Genomic DNA, 26,160 nt, shown 5'->3' on the forward strand with positions numbered 1-26,160 from the left:
TCTGGTTTGGATGTCCGTCCTTGTGCTATTAAAGTAGGTTCTTTTCCAGGTTTGTTAAGATATAGTAAAAGTTTAGTACTCTTTAAAAAGAGACATCGAAGTAATCCCAGTAATTATATGATTCAATGTCAATGATGTTGTAATGCTACAGATATTAAGACTGTATTTATTTTGCACAAAAAATATTGGTTTAATTTAATGACCCTCGCTCTTATCAACACAACCCATATAAATTCACATTTTCTTCGCTAAAAGCTTGTATAGACAAAATTTGGTGTTTAAATTATTAAGTATTGAGGAACCTTTTTATAATTAATAACTTACCAAGGTATAGTATGAGCCCAGTCGAGCTGGACCCGTCTCGGCGCAACTAGCGACATCTCTCGCTTTCTTTCAGCCACTATATCTATATATCTTTCTTTTTTTACACTTATTATTTTATTTGTTGTTTAATTTTTACTACCGACTACACAAAACTTTTTCACATTGTTAGTCTTAACCATGATTCGAAAAATCAAAAGTGAAATAGATTGAAAAGAAGTAATAGAGTATCTGTGGCTCAAAATATTTCGAATTGAACGTCCTTTTTGAACCTGTAACAAACAAAAGAAAGGCTTTATTTAATACAAAATATATTTTAAAATGGAATAATTAAAGCTAAGTCAGATCTAACATTATTTTTAATGAAATGAAAATTGGCACGAAACATTTCAAAATGAGAGTTGACAGCTGTCATGCGCTTCATGAAATATCAATTACATTTTTAATATCTAAGATTTTGTTTTTGTGTTACCCACATTAGGAATTCTAAACATTTTTGAATATCATATCAAAAATTGACCGCTCCAGCGGGGTTCGAACCCGCGTCTCCGACTGTCCATGTCGGCGCTCTTGCCAATTAAGCTATGGAACGATGCACCCGCTCGAGCGAAATTTTCGATATGATGATTTTTATATTCGGTTTAAGCGAACCGTGGCGCCGTCTATAGTGAGCTCTTTACAGAAACCCGTAACTATTCAGTATAAATAATTACATTTTTTTTAACCAATCAATCAATCAGTTACATTTTTTTATTTAAGCTATTTAAGAATAATAATAAAAAGTACCTATTAAATAGAAATTTTGTTGTAAAACTAGAAGTTAATTTAATATACATAAAAAATAAGTTTGTCCCTAAAAATCAGTTTCGATTATATGCGGATATGAATAATATGTTTGATTTCATCGTACGTCTCCGCTGAAGACACCGAGGGAATCTTTGGTTATTTTCATTTATTTGAATAAACCAATTGACGCGTTGGCGTAACAGTCTCAGCGCTGGTTTGTGGCTGTTGCGCTGGCGGTTGCAGGCTCGATCCCCGCACATGACAAACATTTGTATTGGCCATACCGATGTTTGCCGTGGTCTGGGTGTTTTTGCAGTATACCAATTATTTATAGTTATTATTGCATATTTATTATTATAGATTTTTCAATACGTGTCATATAATATATGAAGAAAGTATTTTCCTCATTTGTGACAAGTGCAATGTACTGAAATAAATTGTGTTCTAAGCATTGTCTTTTCTTTTTGTCATTTGAGAATGTGTCAAGCGCGAGTAGTGTCGTTGTAAATGGGGGCGCGGGTTTATTTGGGGCGTATATCGTATTAGTGGTTCGGCTGACACTGCCACGGTTATTTTGAATTCGTTATTTTTTTACAATTTCTACCGACATGAAATAGGGAGGAGGTACTCAATTCGATTATATATTTTTTTGTCTAACCTTTTACCGGGTATACCGATTGTTTAATCAAAAGTCAGTTTTTGTCGTGTGATTTTCATGTAATTGTTGTAATTTTTGAGTTTTTCGTAATAATACGTATTTAATAAAAAGTTTTACCGACTAATCTTACGTCGTATTATTTGTAGAAGTAATTGAGGTCAACTTTTTTTTCGTTTGCTATCAAATAATACCTACTATTTAGTATATTTAAGTAAGGATATAATCATAACTCCTTCTTAGATTGTAAATACCATGGTATGATGTTTCCCATGTTCTTTGAACTATTATAAACCATTTTTGTATCATGATTAGCTTTGAGAAATCGCCCGCATGGAATACACGATTTTAGCTAATTTGATTTCGCCCTTTAAAATGTGGCCTATATACACAGTGATAGGGTAGCATTCTGGTAAAATATTTTTTTTAAATAGTTCCAGTAGTTTTTGAGTTTAATAAGTTAGTAAACATTAAAAAAATACAAAAATTTAAATCTTTCGTTTTTATATTTCTAGTATAGATAAACATACACACTAAAATTCTAACGTACGTCAAATAAAAGGTTGATGAACGAAAATTTTTTTATTGTCATTTACTCAACAACAAAAGAAACTTCATTCGAAATAATTTATAATAAAATTGAGATCAAAGATTTTCATACTTAGTTTCTGTAATATTTGATACGTACAATTGTCATAAAAAGCTCATAATTTAATTAATTTATAGAACAACTTTGCAAATTTAGCTGTAGTCTAAGATCCGAACTAGACACGGTCTTCGTCCATCTGCTCAATGGTTAAACATTATTTTATATCTGCTTTAGTATGTCACTACACAGTATAAATCAAAGTCGCTTCTGGCTGTCTGTATGCTCTTAGATCTTTAAAACTGCGCAACGGATTTTGATGCGGTTTTCTTTAGTATATAGAGGGATTCTAGAAGAAGGTCTGTATGTATAATACATGCATAATATAGCAGAGGAACACTGATAGTTTTAGAGGTTTCTAATGTGATGTCGTAAATAAACACATTTTTATTTGCGCTTACATTGCAAATATTTATTTTATATATTTACATTTAGTATTAGCATTGCAACTGAGCGAAGCCGGGGCGGGTCGCTAGTTAAAAAAAATCGCGATAGGGGTGACTGAAAAATTTTTGGCCGGGCTATATTATATTTGCCGACTGTCATTCAAACCAGACTTTTAGCAGGCAAGCGTATATTATCGTATTCGCAATGAAACAGCGCTCATTTTGATGTAAGTTTTATTTATTAAACATATGGATGAAAATAACTAGTACCAGTATAATATATTAATATACCTGTTTATATGTGCCAACCCAGTAGTAATGCCAGGAAATATAAGACAAGTTAACGATTGCATTTTATACAGACAAACAGGCTTCATACTGTCCGTCGTATTCTTTAAGCTCGTAGGTGCATTATTAAATAAAAATGCCTCCTTTTTTGATTTTGAATTGCCTAATTAAAGTCTGATCATATTTTTTCAGTCAACCTTCTCGCTATTGATTTTTAACCGACTTCCAAAAAAGGAGGAGGTTCTCAATTCGACTGTATTTTTTTTTATGTATGTTACTTCAGAACTTTTGACTGGGTGGAGCGATTTCGACAAATTTTCTTTTAATCGAAAGGTGGTGTGTGTCATTTGGTCCCATTTAAATTTATTTGAGATCTAACAATAACTTTTCGAGTTATATATAATAATGCGTTTTTACTTGACGCTTTTTTCGTCGACTTGCGTTGTATTATACCGCATAACTTTCTACTGGATGTACCGATTTTGATAATTCTTCTTTGTTGGAAAGGGGATATCCCTAGTTTGGTACCATGATAAGAAAACTAGGATCTGATGATGGAATACCAGAGAAATTGAGGGAAACTCTCGAAAATCCGCAATAACTTTCTACTGGATGTACCGATTTTGATAATTCTTTTTTTGTTGGAAAGGGGATATCTCTAGTTTGGTACCATGATAAGGAAACTAGGATTTGATGATGGGATCCCAGAGAAATCGAGGGAAACTCTCGAAAATCCGCAATAACTTTTTACTGGGTGTACCGATTTTGATAATTTTTAATTTAATCAAAAGCTGATATATGGTCACATAAATTTTATCGCGATCTGATAACTAGTTTTTGAGTAATCTTTGATAACGCGTAGTTACTTGACAATTTTTCGTCGATCTACGTTGTAGTACTCGTCGATGTAATTGAAGTCGGTTTTTTTTTCGTTTGCGAGCAAACCCAATTATTTATTACACTAAAATAAGTATAAAATTATTATCATCCATTAAATAGATTGATAAATTTCGTTTTTAGTTTGGATCTCCTACTACTGTGACATTTATATTTTTTGAAATAGTTAACACATTGACAATCGGGTTCAAAAGACGTGAAATATGATTTTTTTTTTATGTCACTAGGTCGGCAATCAAGCGTACGGCTCACCTGATGGTAAGCGATTAGAGTAGCTTATAGACGCCTGCAACACCAGAAGCATCGCAAGCGCGTTGCCGACCCAATCCCTAATCCCCCCAGGAGCTCTGGTCACCTTACTCACCAACAGGAACACAATACTGCTTGAAAACAGTATTATTTTGCTGTGATCTTCTGTAAGGTCGAGGTACTACCCCAGTCGGGCTGCTCCATATTTTGAGCAGGAAATTCCTGCTGTGCCCTACCTCAGTTAGAGAGATTATCCTATGATGCGACTATTATTTTTATTTATACTGATTTTAGTTATTACGAATTTATTTATATAGATACGTTATGGTAGCATAATAGTGCCTTGAAAGAAGCTGAGAAACAGAGGGCGCTGTATGTCAGATGCTTGTATATAGACTCCAAAAGATGGCGTCAGATAGCGGATATTAAAATTAAGAATGTTATCTGAGTGTATACTGTAATTGATAATATTAAGAACCGCAGTACGTCTCCTACAGGCGAAAGAGGCATCGGCCTGGAATAGCCCAGCAGTACAATGTTACAGGCAAAATTCATGGAATTCATACCTCTTACATGCGCCCGATTTTGATTTTACATAGTTATTGGTGTATTTTCGTTAATTATTTTTTGTTTAATTTCTTATAAGAATAAAGTGTTTTTTTTCTAAGTTTTTTGACCGTAGCAAATATTCATTGTTGCACAACATCATTTTTAACATAATGAACTAGACCAATTTAATATGATTTTTTTTTGTACCTAAGTATAATAATAGGTCGCAAAGTTTATATATATTTCATACATTAACGTGTTTTTTTTTCTTTTTATGCGTTTGTCAGAACTACCTATATAATATCGTTTTGATCCCAACCACCCAAAAACATAGGTGGTCCTCAAGCTGGCATTGAAGAAAAAACTTTGTAATCATGCTAGAAACACGAAACTGACGAGGAAGTTATAATTTACGCGGTAACATTTCGTTGACATTTGAATATATTTATTTTGAGTTTTCGTTGGATGATATTAATAGCATTCGGAGAGATCCAGACAGAGTATTACGTATTCCAATATATTTATAGACAACTATTAATGTTTTTGTTTGAAACAATGGAAACCTGTTGTATTATATATACTTTAGCAGCTTTAACTATCAAAGTATATAATATGAAATAACACAATTAATAAACGTCATAAAAACAAATACTTTTCATCAACTTCCAATGAGTCATGGTAGCAAAATCGTCATTAAAAAAAATGCAATATTTTAATATTAGCTCAGAATAGCTAGCATAAAAGATTATGTTTTAGATCAAAATTTGTAGGCTTGGTGGTGCTCTATTGCATACAAGATATAATTAAATTTATAATTATTGACAATTTATAGAGCAATTGCAAAGTTTCTTGCTGATTCTTTTGCATAATCTATATTATAAATTAGCTGTAACTTCACATTAGATAAAAAGTAGGAATGTGGGTAAGGCTTTAGATTAAGAACCGTCGAATTATCTAAGCTCAAAATTTGACCGTTTATCGGCATAATTTCGGTACAAAAAAAAAGTAACACTTACCTATCTAACTACCAAATTTGACTGTTTATCTACATAATTAGTTTACAAAAAAAAAATTTTTTTTGTTATCGCAGGGGATTTACGGGTGATATCCGGGATGCCCGGGTAGGCATTCCTAGACCGAATGTCGGCTTCAGCACTTGGGGGTGCAATACAAAAAAAATAACTCTAACCTATCTAACTTCAAAATACGGTTCTTAATCTAAAGCCTAGCCGGAATGTGCTTTTTCAGACTATTTCTGTGCTCCGTTTAGCCGTTCTAACAAAATTGAGTAACAAGCATCTATCCACACTACCGCATACCGATACTTCATAAAATTAAAGTAATTCAACTTTCATCGCTTACTTGCGAAGCGAAAACAACCGCGTATTTAAAACTCCGGTTTAGAGTGAGTGTGCCAATTACATCTTTGCCCTTGAATTGATGAAACAAACGATACTCCTATTTTTTCATCTTAAGTTTTTTTTTAATCTGTCTGTAGTAATATTATTACTGAAGAGCTCATTTGTTTCTTTGAACACGCTAATCAGGAATTACTGGTTCGAATTGAAAAAATCTTTGTGTGGATAGTCTATTTATCGAGGAAGGGTATAGGCTATAAAATATTTAATATATTCATTATTGCACTTAATAATTTTACAATAGTCATTATATAAGAAGTTGGTAATGGCGAATTTATTTCTAAAAGGGATCTTTACCAAGCAACCCACGGTGGTGAGAGGTGATGTGATCACGGGGCAATATATCTAGTGCAGGAACAAAAGAGGCAAAATTGCGCTAAATAAAATATATACCTATATAATAAAACAAATACATATACACATACATATACTTGAGTACGCTATAATTTTTTTCCTCAAAACATCGGATATCTCCCGAGCACAACTACCCTATGGAAAAAAATCTCATAAAACATGGACAAATGCAGACCAAATTCTAATACCGAGTTATTAGAATCTATCAGATCTCATAGACTCAAAACCCTGTATGAGAATTTGGTCTGCATTTGTCCATGTTTTATGAGATTTTTTTCTATAGGGTAATACAAAACTAGCCGAACCTAGTTAACGATAGATGGCAGTAAATAGTTCGTACATTTTTTTTCAATTATTCAATTCGTATTTTTTTTTTTTTTTAATTAGTTTGCCAAAGACGTTTCACTTCAGTCTGACATGTGTATTTTATACGCACGCAATTTTTTCGTTTACGTTCTTTTATACAAACCCGTCCTGGAAATAAATGCTTAAAAAGTATTGTGAAGTGTATAGGTATGCGCGTAACAACGTTACAGCCGGTGATTTTTATTTTATGTTATATTATATATTTTGGTAATCTTAAATAAAAAGTTTAAATGTAACCAAAAACCATATTGTTTATTATTTTTTATATTCGTTAGTAAAATAAAGAAATGTATTTTAAATTCAAACTTTTTGTTCTCTGCACAGAATGAAAGAGAATTTTCAATGCGTGACTCGATTCTGAATTTTTAATAAACAAAACTTCGTTCTGTTTAATGAAATGCCAATAAAATAAACGTTGAATTCATTTTTCTTTTTATTTTAACGTTTTTAACGTTTATTTGAGATGGTTTGGCTGGAATAAAATATCTTTTCAGTTGCATATTTTTTTCACTCATTTTTTCGCACATTTTTTGATGTTTAATCTATTTGCAATCAGCCATTTGCTGAAATACAAAACATAATCTGATTTGTTTCTTGTTGGTTGAAGTCATGGAGCTTGTAGGTTTAAGTGTTGAATTCTTTATTGTTGCACAGATAAGTAAAATCAATTGTAAAAATTATAAAAAAGATGATTAATATTTTTTTTTTTTTTTTGTATTTTAATGTTATTGCGTTTTGATTAGTATGGTTGTATTTTGTCAAAATATACGTATGTCTTTATTCTATGTACAAAAACCTCTTCGTAGCTACGTCAGTCGGCTATAGCCTACAGTCCTACAACATAAGCATTGAGTAGCCCATCTTACGACCCAAGATGAGTCATCATGAGCTATGACGTGTGTATGTTATTTTTTTTTTCTTTGTCATATTTATTTGAAGTGTAACTTCTTACTCACGCTTGCCTTGCGGAGTAAGCTGGTGAATACGTGACGAGAGCTTTACGAAAAGTGTGATCGGGAGAGGCGAACGGAAGTTGAGAAGGAGATATAAGTCAATGAAGAAATAGAGAGTTACGTTTCGTTAGTTTTACATCAGTCGTGTGGTCTAAAGCACACTCGTTTTTTATGGACTGTGAGTATTTGAAATATTTTCTTTTTGTATCTGTTGTCAATGATTGTATACATTAAGATGATTATGATGATGATGATGATGTTTATAACAGAAGCAGAAAAGATCGACCGAAAAAATTGGGAGTTTGATGGTATTTCTGTATCAAGTCTCAATAAATATACATAGGTTTTTGGTTTGACAGTTCTTCTTTGATATATTCTCATAATAAAAACAAATGCCTAGTTTACAGACATTCCGAGATAGTAATCAGATTTTTTAACATAAAACAACTATTAATATTTACAAAGGAACGAATATGCATTATATTATGTACATAATATTCTGACGTGAACCCGCGAAACGCAGCTAGTAATACAAATTTTCATCTCGCTCGTATTTTTCCGATTTGATTTGCATATACTATTATTTTTCACTAAATTTTTTGTTCAATAGCAATAAAATATAGCCTGTATCACTCCTGAATAGTGTAGCTTTCTGTTAGTGAAAGAATTTTCGTGATCAGATCAGTATTTTCGAAGATTAGCCCCTACATACAAACAAAGTTAAAAACTTTACCTCTTTATAATATTAAGTATAGATATGACACGTACGTCTGTTAATCGAACCCTTAACCCTGATTCAGAAAGCAGCATAATGAGGTTGCGATTGCTAGCGCGACCCTATCTCACCCCACCCAGGTGGACGACTGCTCATACGTGCTGGTTTTTTTAGTCAGTAGGAGTCTGACATAACCCTCAGGCGCCCCGCGTCGGAGGGCATCCATGATGGATTTTCCCCACGTAAAAAAAAAAGAATGTAGCATAATGCTAATTTCTCCACTGCGCCACTCAAAACATGTTATAAAGTCTTACAGCGATCCCAAATTGTAAAAAATGTGTGGCTTAAAATACTCGCGGTAACATTACATAATTCTGCCATTTCCCAATTCGCGAGTATCTGTACTCTATATATTATAAAAAAGTAACAAGGCCAATTCCGTACTTTGAATATATTTTCGAAAACAATAATTTTTACTTGTGTATTAGTGTTATCAAAATAATTTTAGCCTTTGTAACTTCTCGAGAAGTAATTTTAAGAAGTGACCAATTCTGACGATACAAAATTATTTAGTACATAACGAAAGTCATAAAATGTCTCGTTATAAATCATATAAGAGGTGATGCGACAGCAACTCAGATGGGCGTGAGTTTAATTCGCGCCATTATCAAATATTCGTATACTTATTCAGAAATATTTTTCTGATCTCGCTATGCTCTGGAAATCATATATACCTGATAATAATAATAAACTTTAAACTTTATTTCAATAAACCTTTTTAACAAATGCTAATAATTACAAATTTTACTTATGCAAAGGGTTATTAAATTTAAAAAAAATGAGTTCAGACTGATCATCCTATATGGATTATTAGCATAATCTGTGTGTACGATGATCAACCAACCTTCCCCATAAATAGTTAATGATCTGGTAGAGAAATTACCCACCAATTCGCAGACGAATAGTGCAATTAACGCTGTTCCTTTTATTGCATTAACAAGTTGAAATTTACCAGACAAGGAATCTCCCAGCTATGGAATATTTTAAGGTGGTGAAAGCCTAATAGAACTGTAACTATAAGAATATCTTAACTGAGGTAGGGCACAGCAGGAATTTCCCGCTCAAAATCTGGAGCAGCCCGAGTGGGGTAGTACATCGACCTTACAGAAGATCACGGCAAAATAATACTGTTTTCAAGCAGTATTGTGTTCCTGTTGGTGAGTAAGGTGACCAGAGCTCCTGGGGAGATTGGGGATTGGGTCGACAACGCGCTTGCGATGCTTCTGGTGTTGCAGGTGTCTATAAGCTACGGTAATCGCTTACCATCAGGTGAGCCGTACGCTTGTTTGCCGACGTAGTGATATAAAAAAAAAAACTCCGATACTTCGCATATATATATTTTTTTTTAACAAAAACATGTCAAATGAAATTTTGTACGTCATTACATTCCGTCCAATGATTCCGTGTAATAAATTTCATTTCATTTCATTAACACGTGTTCATACATTTTTCTTCAAGTCGAACGAAGCTTATAATTTCATGATATAAAATTTGTAATGCCGATATTTAATTAGGTACTTATAATCTAATATATAAAATTCTCGTGTCGCGGTGTTTGTAGTTAAACTCCCCCGAAACGGCTTGACCGATTCTCATGAAATTTTGTGTGCATATTGGGTAGGTCTGAGAATCGAACAACATCTATTTTTCATACTCCTCAGTTATAATGGGGAGTTGGGTATTGAGGAGCTTAATAAAATATTATGAAATTTTGTGTGCAGATCGGGTAGGTCTGAGAATCGGCCAACATCTTTTTTTTTCCATATCCCTAAATTATAAGGGGGAGAGGGGGATCAAGGGGGTTAATAAAATATATGGCAAAACAACGTTTGCAGGGTCAGCTAGTATAAATATAATAGGTACTTATGTTTTTTTCTTATGTTTACGCGAATTTCACTCATTATAATGAACGCATACAGCAACCATGGTCAAGAGTCCTCCCGTGTTCGTGGTTGCTGTTAAGTATTCGAAACGTCGGGCATCTAAAAAACTTAATAAACCGCGATAAAATCCGAAAAAGTTGTTTCATTATAACAGGTATTTCAAATATATATAAAACTTATTTATCAGTTTATTAATTATACCTATTATTTTTATTTTTTAATAGTATTGTTTATTATTTTATATATTGTTTATGTATATTTTTCGCACCTTTAATCTTCGTCTCATATAGGTATATGAGACGAAGACCTACTTTGTATACCATCATGGTGGGTAGCAAGCGAACGGTTGGTTTAATGGTTTAAGTGAACTATGGCACGGCAGGAAATATCCTGCTTAAAATTTGGAGCAGCCCAACAGGGGAAGTATCTCGACCTTACAGAAGATCACGGCTAAATAATACTGCTTTCAAGCAGTGTTGTGTTACTGTTGGTAAGTAGGATAATCAGAGATTTCATTTGTGTTCATTCTTTAAAAAAAAAGATTAATGAATTTTCAATCAATAATTTGTTCAAAAAAAATTGGTTGCCTGTAAAGTCGGTATACGGGCGAAAGTTTTACGTGACAACGACTTTGAGTGGTAAAATAATTTTAATGTGAATATTCATTCGTATAGTAGGAAGAAGGATGAAATAATAGTAACAATTTAAAACATTTATTTATACAAAGAATTATATTTAAAACATTAATTTATACAAAGAATCTCGCACTGAATTTCATATTAACAAAATTTTATTTTTACCTTTACACATACATACGTAATTATATACAAATATACATACAATAACTTGCAATACATTTGCGTACAATGAAACAGCGTTTACTACAACTTAACTTGTTTCCTATCTGAGTGATTTTGCCCGAGTGGAAGGGACGCGTGCCTCTCACTCGCTCTCATTGTGAGCGCATAACGTGAGCGGAGCGTAACGCAGTTTCTTGAAGTGTCACCCGGCAAACCAATTTATAAGACGTTGTCACGTCAATAAAAAAGACACATTGAGAAAGACTTGTTTCTTACTCAGTGAATTAAAAAAGGTTTTTAAGAAACAAAAATAAAAAAGTGTGTGTGTGTACTTATGTACGCACGGCAGGAGTCATAACTTCATTGGCTAGCTAACTTCACGTTGCTAACTTCTTCTTCATTGAATTTACTCTTATCATTTTATCCCAACGCGCCAAAAAAGGATAACTCCATAAACTGTCCGAAAAAATTGAACAAATCACAGCAAACTAAACAAATACCTATTAGCCATTTACTAGATTAACTCATATACACGTATCTACTTATCGCAACTATCGCGCGACTATTGTTAAACGAATAGCAATCATTAAAGTACTATAAAGTAAAACAAAGATCTCAGGAATGTGTTTCCCGTGTTTCAAAGATAACATAAAATTATATTAAGAATAATAAAACTATTTTCAAACTTTGATCGCAATTTAACCGACAGTGAAGAGCGATATGCAGTTATGTCTCACGTTACACAATTATAATTAACTAGTCTGTTTTTACACTCACTTAGTGTAAACAGTGATTGTCAAACTTTTGATGTATTTAAAAAGTCAATATTTTGACAGTTTCCTGTTAAATGATGATATATAAATAGTATTTTTAAGTAGTAGTTGTATAATATTTTTCAGTAAATTTTTAATTGTTGCTAATTTTTGTTGTATATTTAATTATATAAAGCCTTATTTTTTTTCTTTTTTTTTTCTTATATCTATTACGTACTTTTTTTCTTTTTTTCCTCTATAATAATACATATTTCCATAGATGTGTTGAGTTAGCCTATAATTGAAATGTATGATAAGAATCTTATCCTGCTGCTTCCTATGTAGTAAACTATTAAAATAAATATCTACTGTGTCTGGTAGAGGAACCAGCCGGGGGACGACAACAACATAAGGAGCACCATAAGGGCTTTGCCAGACTAATTATCTTATACTATTAAACGAGCAATTCTTGTATATATATATAATCTGAATCTCGGAAACGGCTCCAACGATTTCCATAAAATTTAGTAAATAGGAGGTTTTGGGGGAGATAAATCCATTTAACTAGGATTCATTTTTAGAAGATGACGTTTTATCCCTGTTTTTAGGGAGTGAAAAAATAGCTACAATATCGTTAGAATACGAAGGTAAATTTCGCAACTGTCATTAAAGTTGTAATAGCTCGGTGGGAAATCGGCCGGTCGGGATCAACCGAGGAGATCATGGTTCAAATCCCAATGTCCCTGATCAATTATTTTTTTCCTTTTTTTTAATTGCACTCGTTATTTTAAAAAAAATATTATTCATATTTTATATTTAAATATGAATTCCAAAAAACACGATTTACTAAAAATTCCGAGCTAGGCTCGGTCACCCAGGTACTCTAATAATAAAATAAGCTACTCCGTAGGTTTATGTCGCTCTGGCCAACATAAACTACATACGTCTGTGTGATATAGTAAATTGTCATCCAATTTCTAACTTTTTCCCTGGATTTTCGCATTTTTTGCGTGTTAACCTTGTCCTAGCAACATTTAACACATATAGGTACAAGTGTTTTTTATTTACGCACATTTATTTGTAAACAAATAGCGTTCACAAATATAACAAATTATCTAAATTACTTATATAAAATTATCCATTTTATTTATATAATATAATATTATTCAAAAAGTTTGAGACACGGTTTTCACCGTGGTATCTCGGAGCCATTTTGGATTTGAGCCAAACGTCAAAAGTGAATAGAACGACGCATCATTTCGAAGTAATTTTAAGATACTTTAATCTCTATTTCGACAGCAATAAAACTAAAATTACGTTTTATAAATTCGATAGCACTTCGCTCAATAAGAAATGTAAATAATCGCAATGTAAATATAGAGTCACCTTTTGTTTTTGACAGAATTACTTTTTTCCTTTTTTTACGTGAAAACGTAATAAGCTGTACTGTAGTGTTACAATTTGTTAAGTGTTTTCTTCTGAATAAAAATAAAAAAGTTATTACTTAATCGACCGAAATGGATTTAGAATTTTAGATTTTTTAAAATTGTCAAGGACTGGTAAGTCATTTTTTTCTTTCTTTGAATGCACGAACTTTCAGCAAAGATTCAGTTTAAGATACGCAGTCACCATTTTTCAAAAAAAAAAAAAACGATTATGCAAAACTTACCAAACGTAACTCTCTCTCTTTCTATCTTCACTAACTTATATCTCCCTCTCATCTTCCGTTTGCTTCGCCCGATCACACTTTTCAAAACGCTCTCGTCAATATTTACCAACTTTCTCCCCAAATCAAGCGTGCGTAAAGACAGACATTTGTATCGGCCATATAGATGTTTGTCGTGGTCTGGGCGTTTGTGCTTGTATATTGTGTGTGTTTCCGGACCCCCAACAAAATCCTACTGGGAGCGTTGAGTGTGAAGGGTTTATTTATTTATTTCTTTCTTAACTTTATGGACAAGTGATCTAGAGTCAGTTACGGAACCACGATCCCACGAATATGCTGACGTACCAAACAGATGGAATGTTCCCAGGCGATCACCTCACGACTGTCCCATATTGGCCGAGTTCTCCGTATTAGCCTTTCAATGCCCCATTGTTCTAATTTTTAACTTTATCAATTGTATAATTATTTCGATCACTCTTTATTCCCACTTCGTATAAAGTAGTCGTTAGTCTTAAGAATAATTGTATTAATTTAGTATTAAGAGCCATTTCACAATTTTACGCTCTGCAAGTTTAGGTAAATTTGGTCGCATCGCGCGAGTCGTACGAGCTGCGCGATCTTTGTGCTAGTAAATATAGTGTGACAACCAAAAGACCATCATGATCATTTTCTAATGTATAATAAAAATTAATAACTATGGTATAAAATGTTTTTTATATAATTAATTTGTTAAAAATTTCAAGTATGTTATATAACAACAGTTAATAAATTTAAAATAAAAATAAAAAATCAATTTTATGAAACAATTTTTTTTAAATTGATTTAGTTTTTTCAGTTTACGAATGAATCTAATATTTACGATATGAATAAAATAGCATTTTATGACATCGACACCGACAAACATATTAATTAACAAACAACAAGACAAACAGATTGAAATGCCTATTTGTATTGATAGTGTGAGAAAAGAAAATTAAATTATCCATTTGTTTACAGAAATGATCATTATATTATTTTACAGTCATTTTCGTAATATGTTTATTTTATTTATATTTTATTATGAAAGTATCAAATGCGTTTTATCCGCTATAACAACAGGCGCTTGGCGCGTGTGAGCGAAAGAGACGGCTGCGCAGAATTTGGCGTGGACCTTACCTCTAAGAGCGCTAGCGCTCGACTGATTTACCGGGCTTGATGCGTGGCAATATATACTATCTTTTTATTATTTAATATAAAATGTATTAAAAATAATTACATCTTTTAATTATTTTTTTTGTATTCCTTAATGATGTAAGTTTACTTTGATGAAGATAGTTCGTTAAAATTTCTTAGTTTTCTAAGAGAAATATCGCTTTTAAAATTGTACTTATTTGGAAAATATTCGTAACTTTAAATTTTTTTTATCGTTTAATAGAGATACAAATGGAATAAAAATCTATGATAGTGGACAACAAAATTATATTCCACATATTATGATATTTTTTTAAAATGGTTTCAACGTAGAGGTTATTGAAAAGTAGGACTTCAAATTATACATTGCGACCGTTTACCCAGGGAGGAGGCTGATGAAAAGGTTAATAATTTTATACACATAATATAAATCAAAATTCTGATCTGACTATGAACTATAACAAAGGTTGCTCTATTATATTTCAAGAATATAAATTACATTATTGCATCCAACACTGAGATTAACGACGTCTTAATATTACAATTTCGCGGATTGTTACCGATTTTTGTGAAATGGCTCTTAATTAATTATTATAAATTATTTAATGAAACAACTTTTTTCGGATTTTATCGCGGTTTATTATTATCTTTTGATTCCCGACGTTTCGGATACTTTACAGCAACCATGGTCACGGGGGGACTGAGGTGGTGAGGAGGTGAGGTACCACCTGCTTGGGACCCCATTATTAATATAATTAAATCAAAAACCAAGCATAATTCACCACAGATTAAAGACTCAATTAGCACATTCTGCGTAGATAGGACTATATAAGATATTGATGTATGTCGGGTAGTTTCGAATAACTTTGTAACGTTGGGACGTCTGACACCTCAGTCCCCCCGTGACCATGGTTGCTGTAAAGTATCCGAAACGTCGGGAATCAAAAGATAATAATAAACCGCGATAAAATCCGAAAAAAGTTGTTTCATTAAATGAGTAAAATTCGCGTAAACATTAGAAAACAATATATTATAAATTATTCGTTTTTTTTCGACCCTCCGACTGCTGCAAACGTATTTAGTCTCAATTAAGAATAGAATAATAAGTTACCGTATATTTATATATATATAGCTTTCATTGCACATCACTAAGAAACAAAACAGGGATTGTAATAAAGAAAGATGTACGTAGGTGTTAATGTAAAACTAAAACTTAATTTGTGTGAAACTACTCCTAAAAGGCAATCCAATTACCGCTAGTGAACAAGTCTTTCATATAAAAACATATGATTATAAACAATAGTCTATTATTACAGTTTAAATTCTAATTTAACGATGCAAAAATGCTCGTCAGTCTTTAAAATAGAACAATCAAGAACGTGGTATGTCTAAACATTTACATCTATAATATTGATCGTAAGAATTAAAATAGAAATAGGTTTTTTTGTTATATCAAAAAGGCGGTAAACAAGCGCACGGTTTAGTCTGACGCTAAGCGAATACCGTAGCTCATGGACGCCTGGAAAACCAGGTGTACTAACAGTGTGTTGCCGACCCTATTCTTAAGGATGGGGACCCCCCAGGTGCTCTGGCTGACCAAAGAAATGGCAGGAACTCAACACCTACTTGGCATGTAAACGTAGGTCAAGGAAAATTCTTGCTGAAAAATAAAGCAGTCAGGCTAGGGAAGTACCTTCACCTTATGAAAGACCACAGCTAAATATAACTGGTCCCAAGTAATATTGTGTTCCTGTGGTGAGTAAGATGACCAGAGCTCCTGGGAAGGGTTGTAGACTAGCAGCATCCATAGACTATACTATAGATGCTATAGAAGCCATCTACATTACCATCATGTGGACCGTACACTTGTTTACTATCTTTGTAGTATAAACAAATGGGGTGACACCATTGTCCACAAATAATCAAAAACGCATACCTAAAATAAGAACAGAAACAGAAAATCTTTCTGCTTTCCTCCCACTGAATCGAAATTTATAATCTACCAAAATCTGGCCTGATCACTTGACTTTTATGATTACAGCTTCGCTCATATAAGTCACAGTGTAATGCCTTATAGCCTATAACTTTCCTATATAAAAGAAGTATCCTGAACAGTTTCTACATTAGAATGTTTATGCTCAAAGAAATTCGATGTTAAAACTTCATATTAGTTCATATAGTATTTTAAAATTCCACCTAAAGAGATTAAGGGCCGATTCACCGATTTTCGTTAACACTATTTGACAGATGACGCTATCAAACAGATAAACGGTTACGATGTATTAGTCACCATCATATTCCACTACTGTACTATGTGGGTACGGTACTAAAGAATATAGCCACCCCCTCTTATCCCGTGGGTGTTGTAAGAGGCGACTAAGGGATAACACAGTTCCACTATCACCTTGGAACTTAAACAGCCGACCGGTGGCGGGATAACCATCCAACTGCTGGCTTTGAAATACACAGGCCGAAGACGGGCAGTAGCGTCTTCGGTGCGACAAAGCCAGCCCTGCGGTCACCAACCCGCCTGCCCAGCGTGGTGACTATGGGCAAAACACACGAGTTCACGTTATTTTTGGCGTAAACTTGTGGAGGCCTATGTCCAGCAGTGGACTGTATAGGCTGTAATGATGTAATGATATTCTACTATATTTTTGTTCGTAACGGTGAATCTAAACATTGTAGTTTCATAATTAAGAAGGACCAGGTCTTAATGGCCTATTCAACCTCCCGCTGTTAAAGCCTATTCGTTACTTATGTGCAGGATAAACTTTATCCACATTTGGCGAAACAGGCCCTAGATATACATATATATAGATACCTACCTACCTACTATTATAAATATTCTACTGTTTATCCAAATGGCACAAGGCTACATCTCTGGATAGTTTCAGAGAACTCCTCAAATTTCCACGGACAGTATTTTCTTGTGTTACAAACAAAAACAATAAGCAAAATTAAGTGTCAAATTTCGGAGATACTATTGACATGATAAGCTTCTTGTATTTGATTCTATTAAAATTGTTTTCTTGTATAATTACTAACGTAATCACTACGCAATATAATAAAACTATTTTCAGCAAAGTTAATTACGACTATAAATTATTTTTATCACTTCCAGTTAGAGCAGAAGTGATCGTTACACAGGGTTTTTAAAAATAAATAATGTAAAAGTTATTAATGTGATATATATGATATACTAGCTGTGCCCGCGGCTTCGCCCGCGTTGAAATTAGTGTGTCACAAAGTTTTCCCGGCAAACTTCCAGTGAAATTGTCATCAAAATTGGCTTAGCCGGTGCGTAAACCTTCCTCTTGCCAATGGTGGAGCCCTCTCTCCAATGGTGAAACCGCATAAAATCCGTTCAGTAAATTTTGAGCGAATCGATCACGTACACTTTTGGGAACTTTGTTTTATAATAAATTAACTGTTGCCCGCTATTACGTCCGCGTGGTTATGAAGAAAGTCACTTGAAATGCTTGTCAAACTGAGTAACTTTTTAAAAGGCACAATTTAGTATAATTTAATAGTTATTTTTATAAAACCTCTCTATACACCACATTTTTAGTTTTATTTTCAGGCTGTATATGTTTCATACAAACTGTTAACCCCAATTAAATCCCCTTAGCGGTGGAATATCGTAAAATCTGTTCTTAGCGGACGTCTGCTAACTATAATTTGCCTCCCTGCCAAATTTTATCTTTGTCCAACCTGGATGGATAGACCATCCAGCGGTTTTTGAGTTCTCGTGATGAGTAAGTTAGTGACCTTTCTCTTTTATATATATAGATTACGATGCATTATTTGGACACCTCCTCACCATCTATAGAGCATATATTTTAAATTTCAAGTCTCTTACTTCAAAAATATAGGACTTTCAAACAAACTTCCAACCCCCGTTTTATGCCTTTAAGGGTCGAGTTTCGTAAAATCAGCTTTTAGCGAATATTTACGCCCTATAAGGAACCTACCTGCCAAATTTCAAGTTTGTAGGTGTTATTGTTTTAGAGATTTCGTGATGAGGGAGTCAATCTACCATCCCCCGTTTTAACCCCAAAAGGGAGTTGATTTCTAAAGATACATTATCTGGACACCTTCTCATTATCTATAAGGCATACATTTTAAATTTCAAGTCTCTTACTTTAAAAAACATGGGGCTTTCACACAAACTTCCACCCCCCGTTTTATCCCCTTAGGGGTTGAGTTTCGTAAAATCCGTTCTTAGCGGATGTTTACGCCCTATAAGGAACCTGCCTGCCAAATTTCAAGTTTGTAGGTGTTATAGTTTCGGAGATTTCGTGATGAGTGAGTGACCTTTCGCTTTTATACATATTATAGATTATAGATTATAGATATAGATTATAGAAGTATCAGAAATGTTATTAAATTTGTCGCCATTATGGTGTACTCAAAACTAAAAACTGATTAAGAGAGATAATACAAGGTCATTAAAAAAAAGAAGTTATGTTAAACAGGCGAAAGAGGTATCTAAATATTAATTTATCGGTACCAAGGACTATAAATTTGTGAAAGGATGCTCATTGTCGTGATAAAAAAATCGATATAAATGTACTAATTTCTGTGGTTTTACTAACGATTTATTTTAAATGCTAGCTGGTATGACACAATTCTCCCCTAGTTTGAAAAATTTAAGATCTGCTTGACGATCTTTCCGATGCACGGTTTGGAGACCCACAAGTATACGTAGAGGAAACACGCAGTCCACAAATATTTGTACAAATATGAATATCTGCCCCAAGTGGGAATTGAAACTGCGTTCATCGAGGCGACTATTCATACCACTGCACCAAAATTATTGTCAAAAGCTTTGAAAAGAGTTCAGATTTATCACACGGAAAACACTTTTCCTGTACAACTCATATATAAAAACTTCCGCGTAATCTTGCCAAATCCGGAATACGATACATATTCATGACGTCAGACGAGTTCAATATGTCACTGACACAAATAACAACATGTCCAACAACAGACAATATATGTCATGTCAGATGGATTGATTCAGCCCGTAACATCCCACAGCTGGGAATTGGCCTCTTTCTCCATGTAGGAGAAGGATTGGAGATAAATCTACCACGCTATGCCACTTCGGGTCGGCGGATATATTCCCTACTACGAGAAACTTGACAACCAGACTGGCCGCTTAACGTGCTCTAACATACACATCAAGTAACTTTCAAAAGTCGCTGTCCTCAGATTAAAACTCAAATTTTGAGATGAATCTTTTACTTGGAACCATTTTTTTTTTTGCTTCATCATTATCATTACAGCCTATACAGTCCACTGCTGGACTTAGGCCTCCACAAGTTTACGCCAAAAATAACGTGAACTCATGTGTTTTGCCCATAGTCACCACGCTGGGCAGGCGGGTTGGTGACCGCAGGGCTGGCTTTGTCGCACCTATGACGCTGCTGCCCGTCTACGGCCTGTGTATTTCAAAGCCAGTAGTTGGATGGTTATCCCGCCATCGGTCGGCTTTTTAAGTTCCAAGGTGGTAGTGTAACGGTGTTATCCCTTAGTCGCCTCTTACGGCACCCACGGGAAGAGAGGGGGTGGCCATATTCTTTAGTACCGTAGCCACACAGTACACTTTTTTTTTGCTTAAACTAAGTCTAATATAGTCTAAACACTGAAAATATTGATGTAGATATTTTTATAGCTTCTTTTTATTTGTCTGTTTGTGGGGCTCTGCTTAATTTTGTATGTTATAAAACGTAACTTTTACGTCATGAAATGCAGTTTAAATTCATTAATATCATATAATAAGTTATAGCTATACAATAACATAACTGAGGTAGGGCACAGCAGGAAATTTCTTGCTCAAAATATGGAGCAGCCCGACTGGGGTAGTACCTCGACCTTAGAGAATATCACAGCTAAATAACACTGTTTTCAAGCAGTATTGTGTTCCTGGTGGTGAGTAAGATGAACAGAGCTTTTGGGGGATTGGGTTGCCAACGCGCTTGCGCTGCTTCGGTGTTGCAGGCGTCTATAAGCTACGGTAATCGCTTACGAGTACCATCTGGTGAGCCGTACGCTTGTTTGCCGACCAAGTTATATAAAAAAATAAGCTTTATTTACTTTTCTTAATAAACATCACTTATACAAAAAAAGCCAAAAATACTATTCTAAGTTTATATAGATATTTATCAAAGTCGCGAGCAAGAGATAGTTCACAAATACTGTAAACGCGAAGTAACTTCAGCCTTCAGTATAATTTAATCGTGTTCCAATCACGCGGTACAACTGAATTTTACAGGTGTTACAACTTTGACCTACTTACAATTTGGGAGATTCATGCTCTAATTGCGTTGAAGGTAACTCATATCTATCATCAGGCTAATAAATATTAAGAAAAACACGTAATAAGAGAGTGTTCAAACAACAGCGAAATGTTGCTATTATTTTTTAACGCTTTTTGTTTTTTTTTTTAATTTAAATTCAAGATAGGATCGTAATGAGTCTTTATTTCTGCCAACAGATTCATAAACATCTTAATATTGTTATCTGTCTTTTAATATATAAACAAATTTAAAAGCATTTTTGTGTTAAAGATTAAAACAACTAAAAGATTAAATCGGAGGCTTTGTATTAGTAAATAAAATTAAAAGCAGATTTGAGCTTTTTTCCTATCGACTTTGCAATTAAGTATTTTTTTTCTTCATCATACATTTCAGCCTAATACAGTCCACTGCTGGACATAGGCCTCCACAAGTTCGCGCCAAAAATGGCGTGAACTCATGTGTTTTGACCATAGTCACAACGTAAAGCAATGTATATCTTTGACATTAAATAGCAGGATCATTTATGTATATTACAAAAAGAAAGGACCCAAGAATCGTTCCCTGTTGAACTCCAAATTTTAATGCACAGCCAGAAGAGTTTTTCGTGTATTGACACGTGTTGAATTTTAATGTTTAAAATCTCAGTTGTAAACTTACCTTTTCGTAGTTAACTTATTTCAGAAAGGTGTTAACGACGTACTAACAATACATTAATAGAATTATGACAATATCATAGTTCTCTGAAAACTCTCGCAGAACTAAAATAATTTTAACTGGAACAAGTCAATAACCCGCAGGAAATTTTACAGGAACACGTGTATTTCGATATCGCAAGATTATTTATAAGTTTTATAAAATTAAAATAAAATATAGAATTTTTACTCCTTAAAATTAATCTTGAAAATATAGCCTCAGAAAAACTTCTGGTGTTGCTTGTTAAAAAAGAAAAAAAAAAGCGTAAATTGCTTTTAAAAATTGATTCAAATTTAGGACGTATCGAGAATTTTAACAATTTTAACTTTAGTACAAGTTATGTTTTATACCATGAAACAACTAGTATCAGAAGTAAATAGATCTATATATTGCAGATATTGTGAAAAAGGAAAGTTTAGGAAAAGTAAATCCTCTGGTTACATTAATACTAAATAAATTTGATCAATTGGAAGCGCACAGTCGATTTCACTACTATTAATAATATCTGCAATATACATATTTACGAAGATAATTTACGATTTTGTCAAAATTTATTTCACATGGTTTCATTCGCTTTTACTAATACATATCCACATAAATTTCCTATGTATGTATGAAGTCTCCGTTGAGTCATGGAGTCGCCCACGCGAAGGGTTCTGTAACACGGTAGCATTTATAGATATAGGTTTATTACAATGAAACTGAGGCCTATCCTCCCGTGACCATGGTTACTGTAAAGCATCCGAAACGTCGGGCATTTAAAAAACTTTATAAACCGAGATATAATCCGAAAAAGTTGTTTCATTCATCATCATCATCACTTCAGCCTATCGCAGTCCACAGCTGGACATAGGCCTCCACATGTTCGCGCCAAAAATGGCGTGAACATGTGGCGTGAAATGTATTTTGCCCATAGTCACCACGCTGGGCAGGCGGGTTGGTGACCGCAGGGCTGGCTTTGTCGTACCGAAGACGCCCGTCTTCGGCCTATATATTTCAAAGCCAGCAATAGGATGGTTATCCTGCCATCGGTCGGCTTTTTAAGTTCCAAGGTGGTAGTGTAACTGTGTTATCCCTTAGTCGCTTCTTACCACACCCATGTTTCATCATAATGAGTGAAATTCGCGTAAACATTAGAAAACAATATACTTTTACTGATATAACAAATAAAATCGGTAATAGACCTGATCATGAGTCTTCATTGATCATACAGATGTTTTTATGGTGTGTATTTATGTTGTGTGTCTTTAGGCCCATATCTCGGTATAGTTGAGTTAAAGACTTTAATGATTATTGATATGATTTAATGAGTAGTTCGTCGGTTTGAACGATCTCAGTGATAGACAGACAGCAGAATTTTAGTAATAGCGTTGAAATACTTTGTGTCAAATTTAAATATTAAAAATTTTAATATTTAAATAGTAATATCTGGTCTGTAGGCACAATTATCTGCTCCTGAATTGAAATTTTGATTGAAACTCCGACTCTCGGTAATTTATATATGTATCTGTTACCTAAATGATTATGTATTTTATTTCTCAAATCACTCATCATCATCACTTCAGCCTATCGCAGTCCACTGCTGGACATAGGCCTCCCCAAGATTCTCAAATAAATATATAAAAAACTGGGATATTTAGAAAAGCTGTTACCAAAGTCGATAAAATTAAGTTACTTAAGAAACAAACGATAGTATGTTTTTCTCTATTACATTAATGCTCACAAGAATAATCTCCACCTTCTTCTCTTTAAACCCGTGTCGCGACTAGAGGAATATACCCGATTATATGTCTATGTTAATATAATTGGCCAGATCATAAAAAACCGCCATTCCATGACTTTGCCAATAATATGACTAACGAAAAATGAAAGATGACCTATGAAGCATGAAATTCCGTGGAAATTCATGATATTGCCAATTTAATGGTCAGACAAATATATCTGAGACAGTCCAGTTACCTGGAGTCGAATGTCAATGGCCGACGATATATTTGCCATTTAAATAGGTCGCCTCGAGTCTTTGTTGCCCGGACGCTGGTTATTGTATCTGTGGTTTTTATTTACATTATATATATTATCTATAAATGAAATGTTTGCGGTATTTGACGACGCGTCGGCGCAGCGGTATAAAACACTGGCTGTTGCTCTAGCGGTCGCGGGTTCGATTCCCGCTCACGACAGACATTTATTTTTTTTATATCACTAGGTCGGCAAATAAGCGTACGGTTCACCTGATGGCAAGATGATTGATAGATGTGTTCCTAAAGAAAAGTAACTCTAAATACATCACGTTATAATTATCCGACATGGTTCACACCTGAGATTATACGTAATATTAAAAACAAGTATTTTCATTTAAAGAAATATAAGCGCAGCGGGCAGGAATTCAATAGAGAAATGTTTAAGTTTTATCGAACAATGACAAAATTTTTAATTAAGAGTGCTTTTTCAAATTATGTACATACATTGGAAATTAACTTGAAAGATAATCCTTCTAAATTCTGGGACTTTGTTAAAAATCAGCGTGCATCTAATAATTTATGTACAGACTATGAGATTAATGGAAATGTAGTTTCGGGATTAAACGCTGCTAATGCTTTCGCAACCTATTTTAGGTCGGTATTCCTAACCGCAAAACCTAGATTAGATATGAATGAAATTTGTTCAGTGCCTGGTATCCCATTAGCGTGTGTTTCTGTAAATTACATATCTGAGGCTGACATCTGTACTGCAGTTCGGCGCCTTAAGCCCCGTTCGACAGTAGGTCCAGATGGTGTTCCTTCATATCTTATAAAGGACTGTCTGTCTGTTTTTCAGGGCCCTCTTCACTTTATCTTTAATCTGTCACTATCATCCGAAAAATATCCCACTGCTTGGAAATTATCTCGAGTAACACCAGTTCTTAAGAGTGGTAATAAATCTAGAATAGATAACTATAGACCTATAGCTATTTTATCAGGCTTTGCAAAAGCTTTGGAAACAATATTAAATTGTCATATCACTGCTCAAATCCAGTCCCGACTGTCAGACTCACAGCACGGTTTTCGCGCCCGCCGCTCAACTACCACGAACCTTATTAATTTTACCGACTACAGTGCAAGGGCTTTAGACAGAAGAAAACAAGTTGACGTTGCCTACTTTGACTTCCAAAAAGCGTTTGACCGCGTAAATATTGATATTCTTCTAAATAAGTTTTCAAAATTAGGTTTCTTTGCAAATTATTTCACAAACCGCGTTCAATACGTCCATCTTGGGTTTTATCAGTCTGATCCATACTTTGTACTTTCTGGTGTAAGCCAGGAAAGTACTTTAGGTCCTACCCAATTTCTCATCATGATAAACGACCTTCCAGAAGTACTCAAAAGAACCCAATGTCTGATGTTCGCTGATGACCTAAAGTTGTTTATGACTATCGAAGGCAATACTGATTGCGATGCGCTTCAAAATGACATACATAATGTTTGTGCCTGGAGCAGAGACAATCAATTAGCATTTAATACATCTAAATGTAAAATTGTAACGTATACTCGGTCCCATTCCCCGATCTCCTTCACGTACACCGTCGACGGCGAAGCTTTATCTAGAGTAGATAGAATACGTGATCTAGGTATAATCTTTGATTCGGCGTTAACGTTCAATCACCACATTAAATTGACGTGTTAAAAAGCGTACAAAGCACTTGGGTTTGTTATAAGACAATCGGCAAGATTTTCTAACAAAGAATCAATTTTAATATTATAATTTGCTTTTATTCGCAGTACATTGGAATACAATGCTTTAATTTGGAATCCACACGAAAAACTTTATAAAACCTTAGTTGAGCGAGTGCAAAAAAAGTTTGCCCGTTATTTGTTCTTTAAACTCTATGGTTACTATCCTTATTTGTATCCCTCTCTTTATGTGAATGGTATGGTGGGCTTGGATACACTTGAGCTAAGGCGAAAGTGTGCCCTTGTGCTCCACTACTACCATTTACTAAATAATAAAATAGATAACCCTACGACATTAGGGACATGTGGTATATGCGCACCGCGCTGTGCGGTCATGAGGCGCTCCCGGCCTGTTCGCGGTGGAGTGTGTGCGGACGCAAGCGGCTCAGAGCGCCCCAACGCAGTCAGCCCTTCGCTTACTTAATAATATGTTGGCCTCCAATAGTAGTATTGATATATTCGCTATGAATTGTCAGAATTTGTTAAATCTTGCTTTAAGTATTTAAAATTATGTTAATGTGTATACTCGTATTATAAG

General features: G+C 34.0%; 1 long non-coding RNA gene across 1 annotated transcript in view; it reads right to left on the minus strand.

Moving 5' to 3' along the window:
- Window positions 1-467: 467 nt before the first annotated feature.
- LOC123668211 overlaps window positions 468-26,160 on the minus strand; it is a 40,224-nt gene continuing 14,531 nt past the window's right edge. The window contains exon 2 of the long non-coding RNA XR_006745523.1: window positions 468-593. This is a non-coding gene — a long non-coding RNA (uncharacterized LOC123668211). The remainder of the gene's footprint in view (window positions 594-26,160) is intronic.

This window comes from Melitaea cinxia, chromosome 30 (genome assembly GCF_905220565.1).
Source record: "Melitaea cinxia chromosome 30, ilMelCinx1.1, whole genome shotgun sequence".
NCBI classification, from domain to species: domain Eukaryota; kingdom Metazoa; phylum Arthropoda; class Insecta; order Lepidoptera; family Nymphalidae; genus Melitaea; species Melitaea cinxia.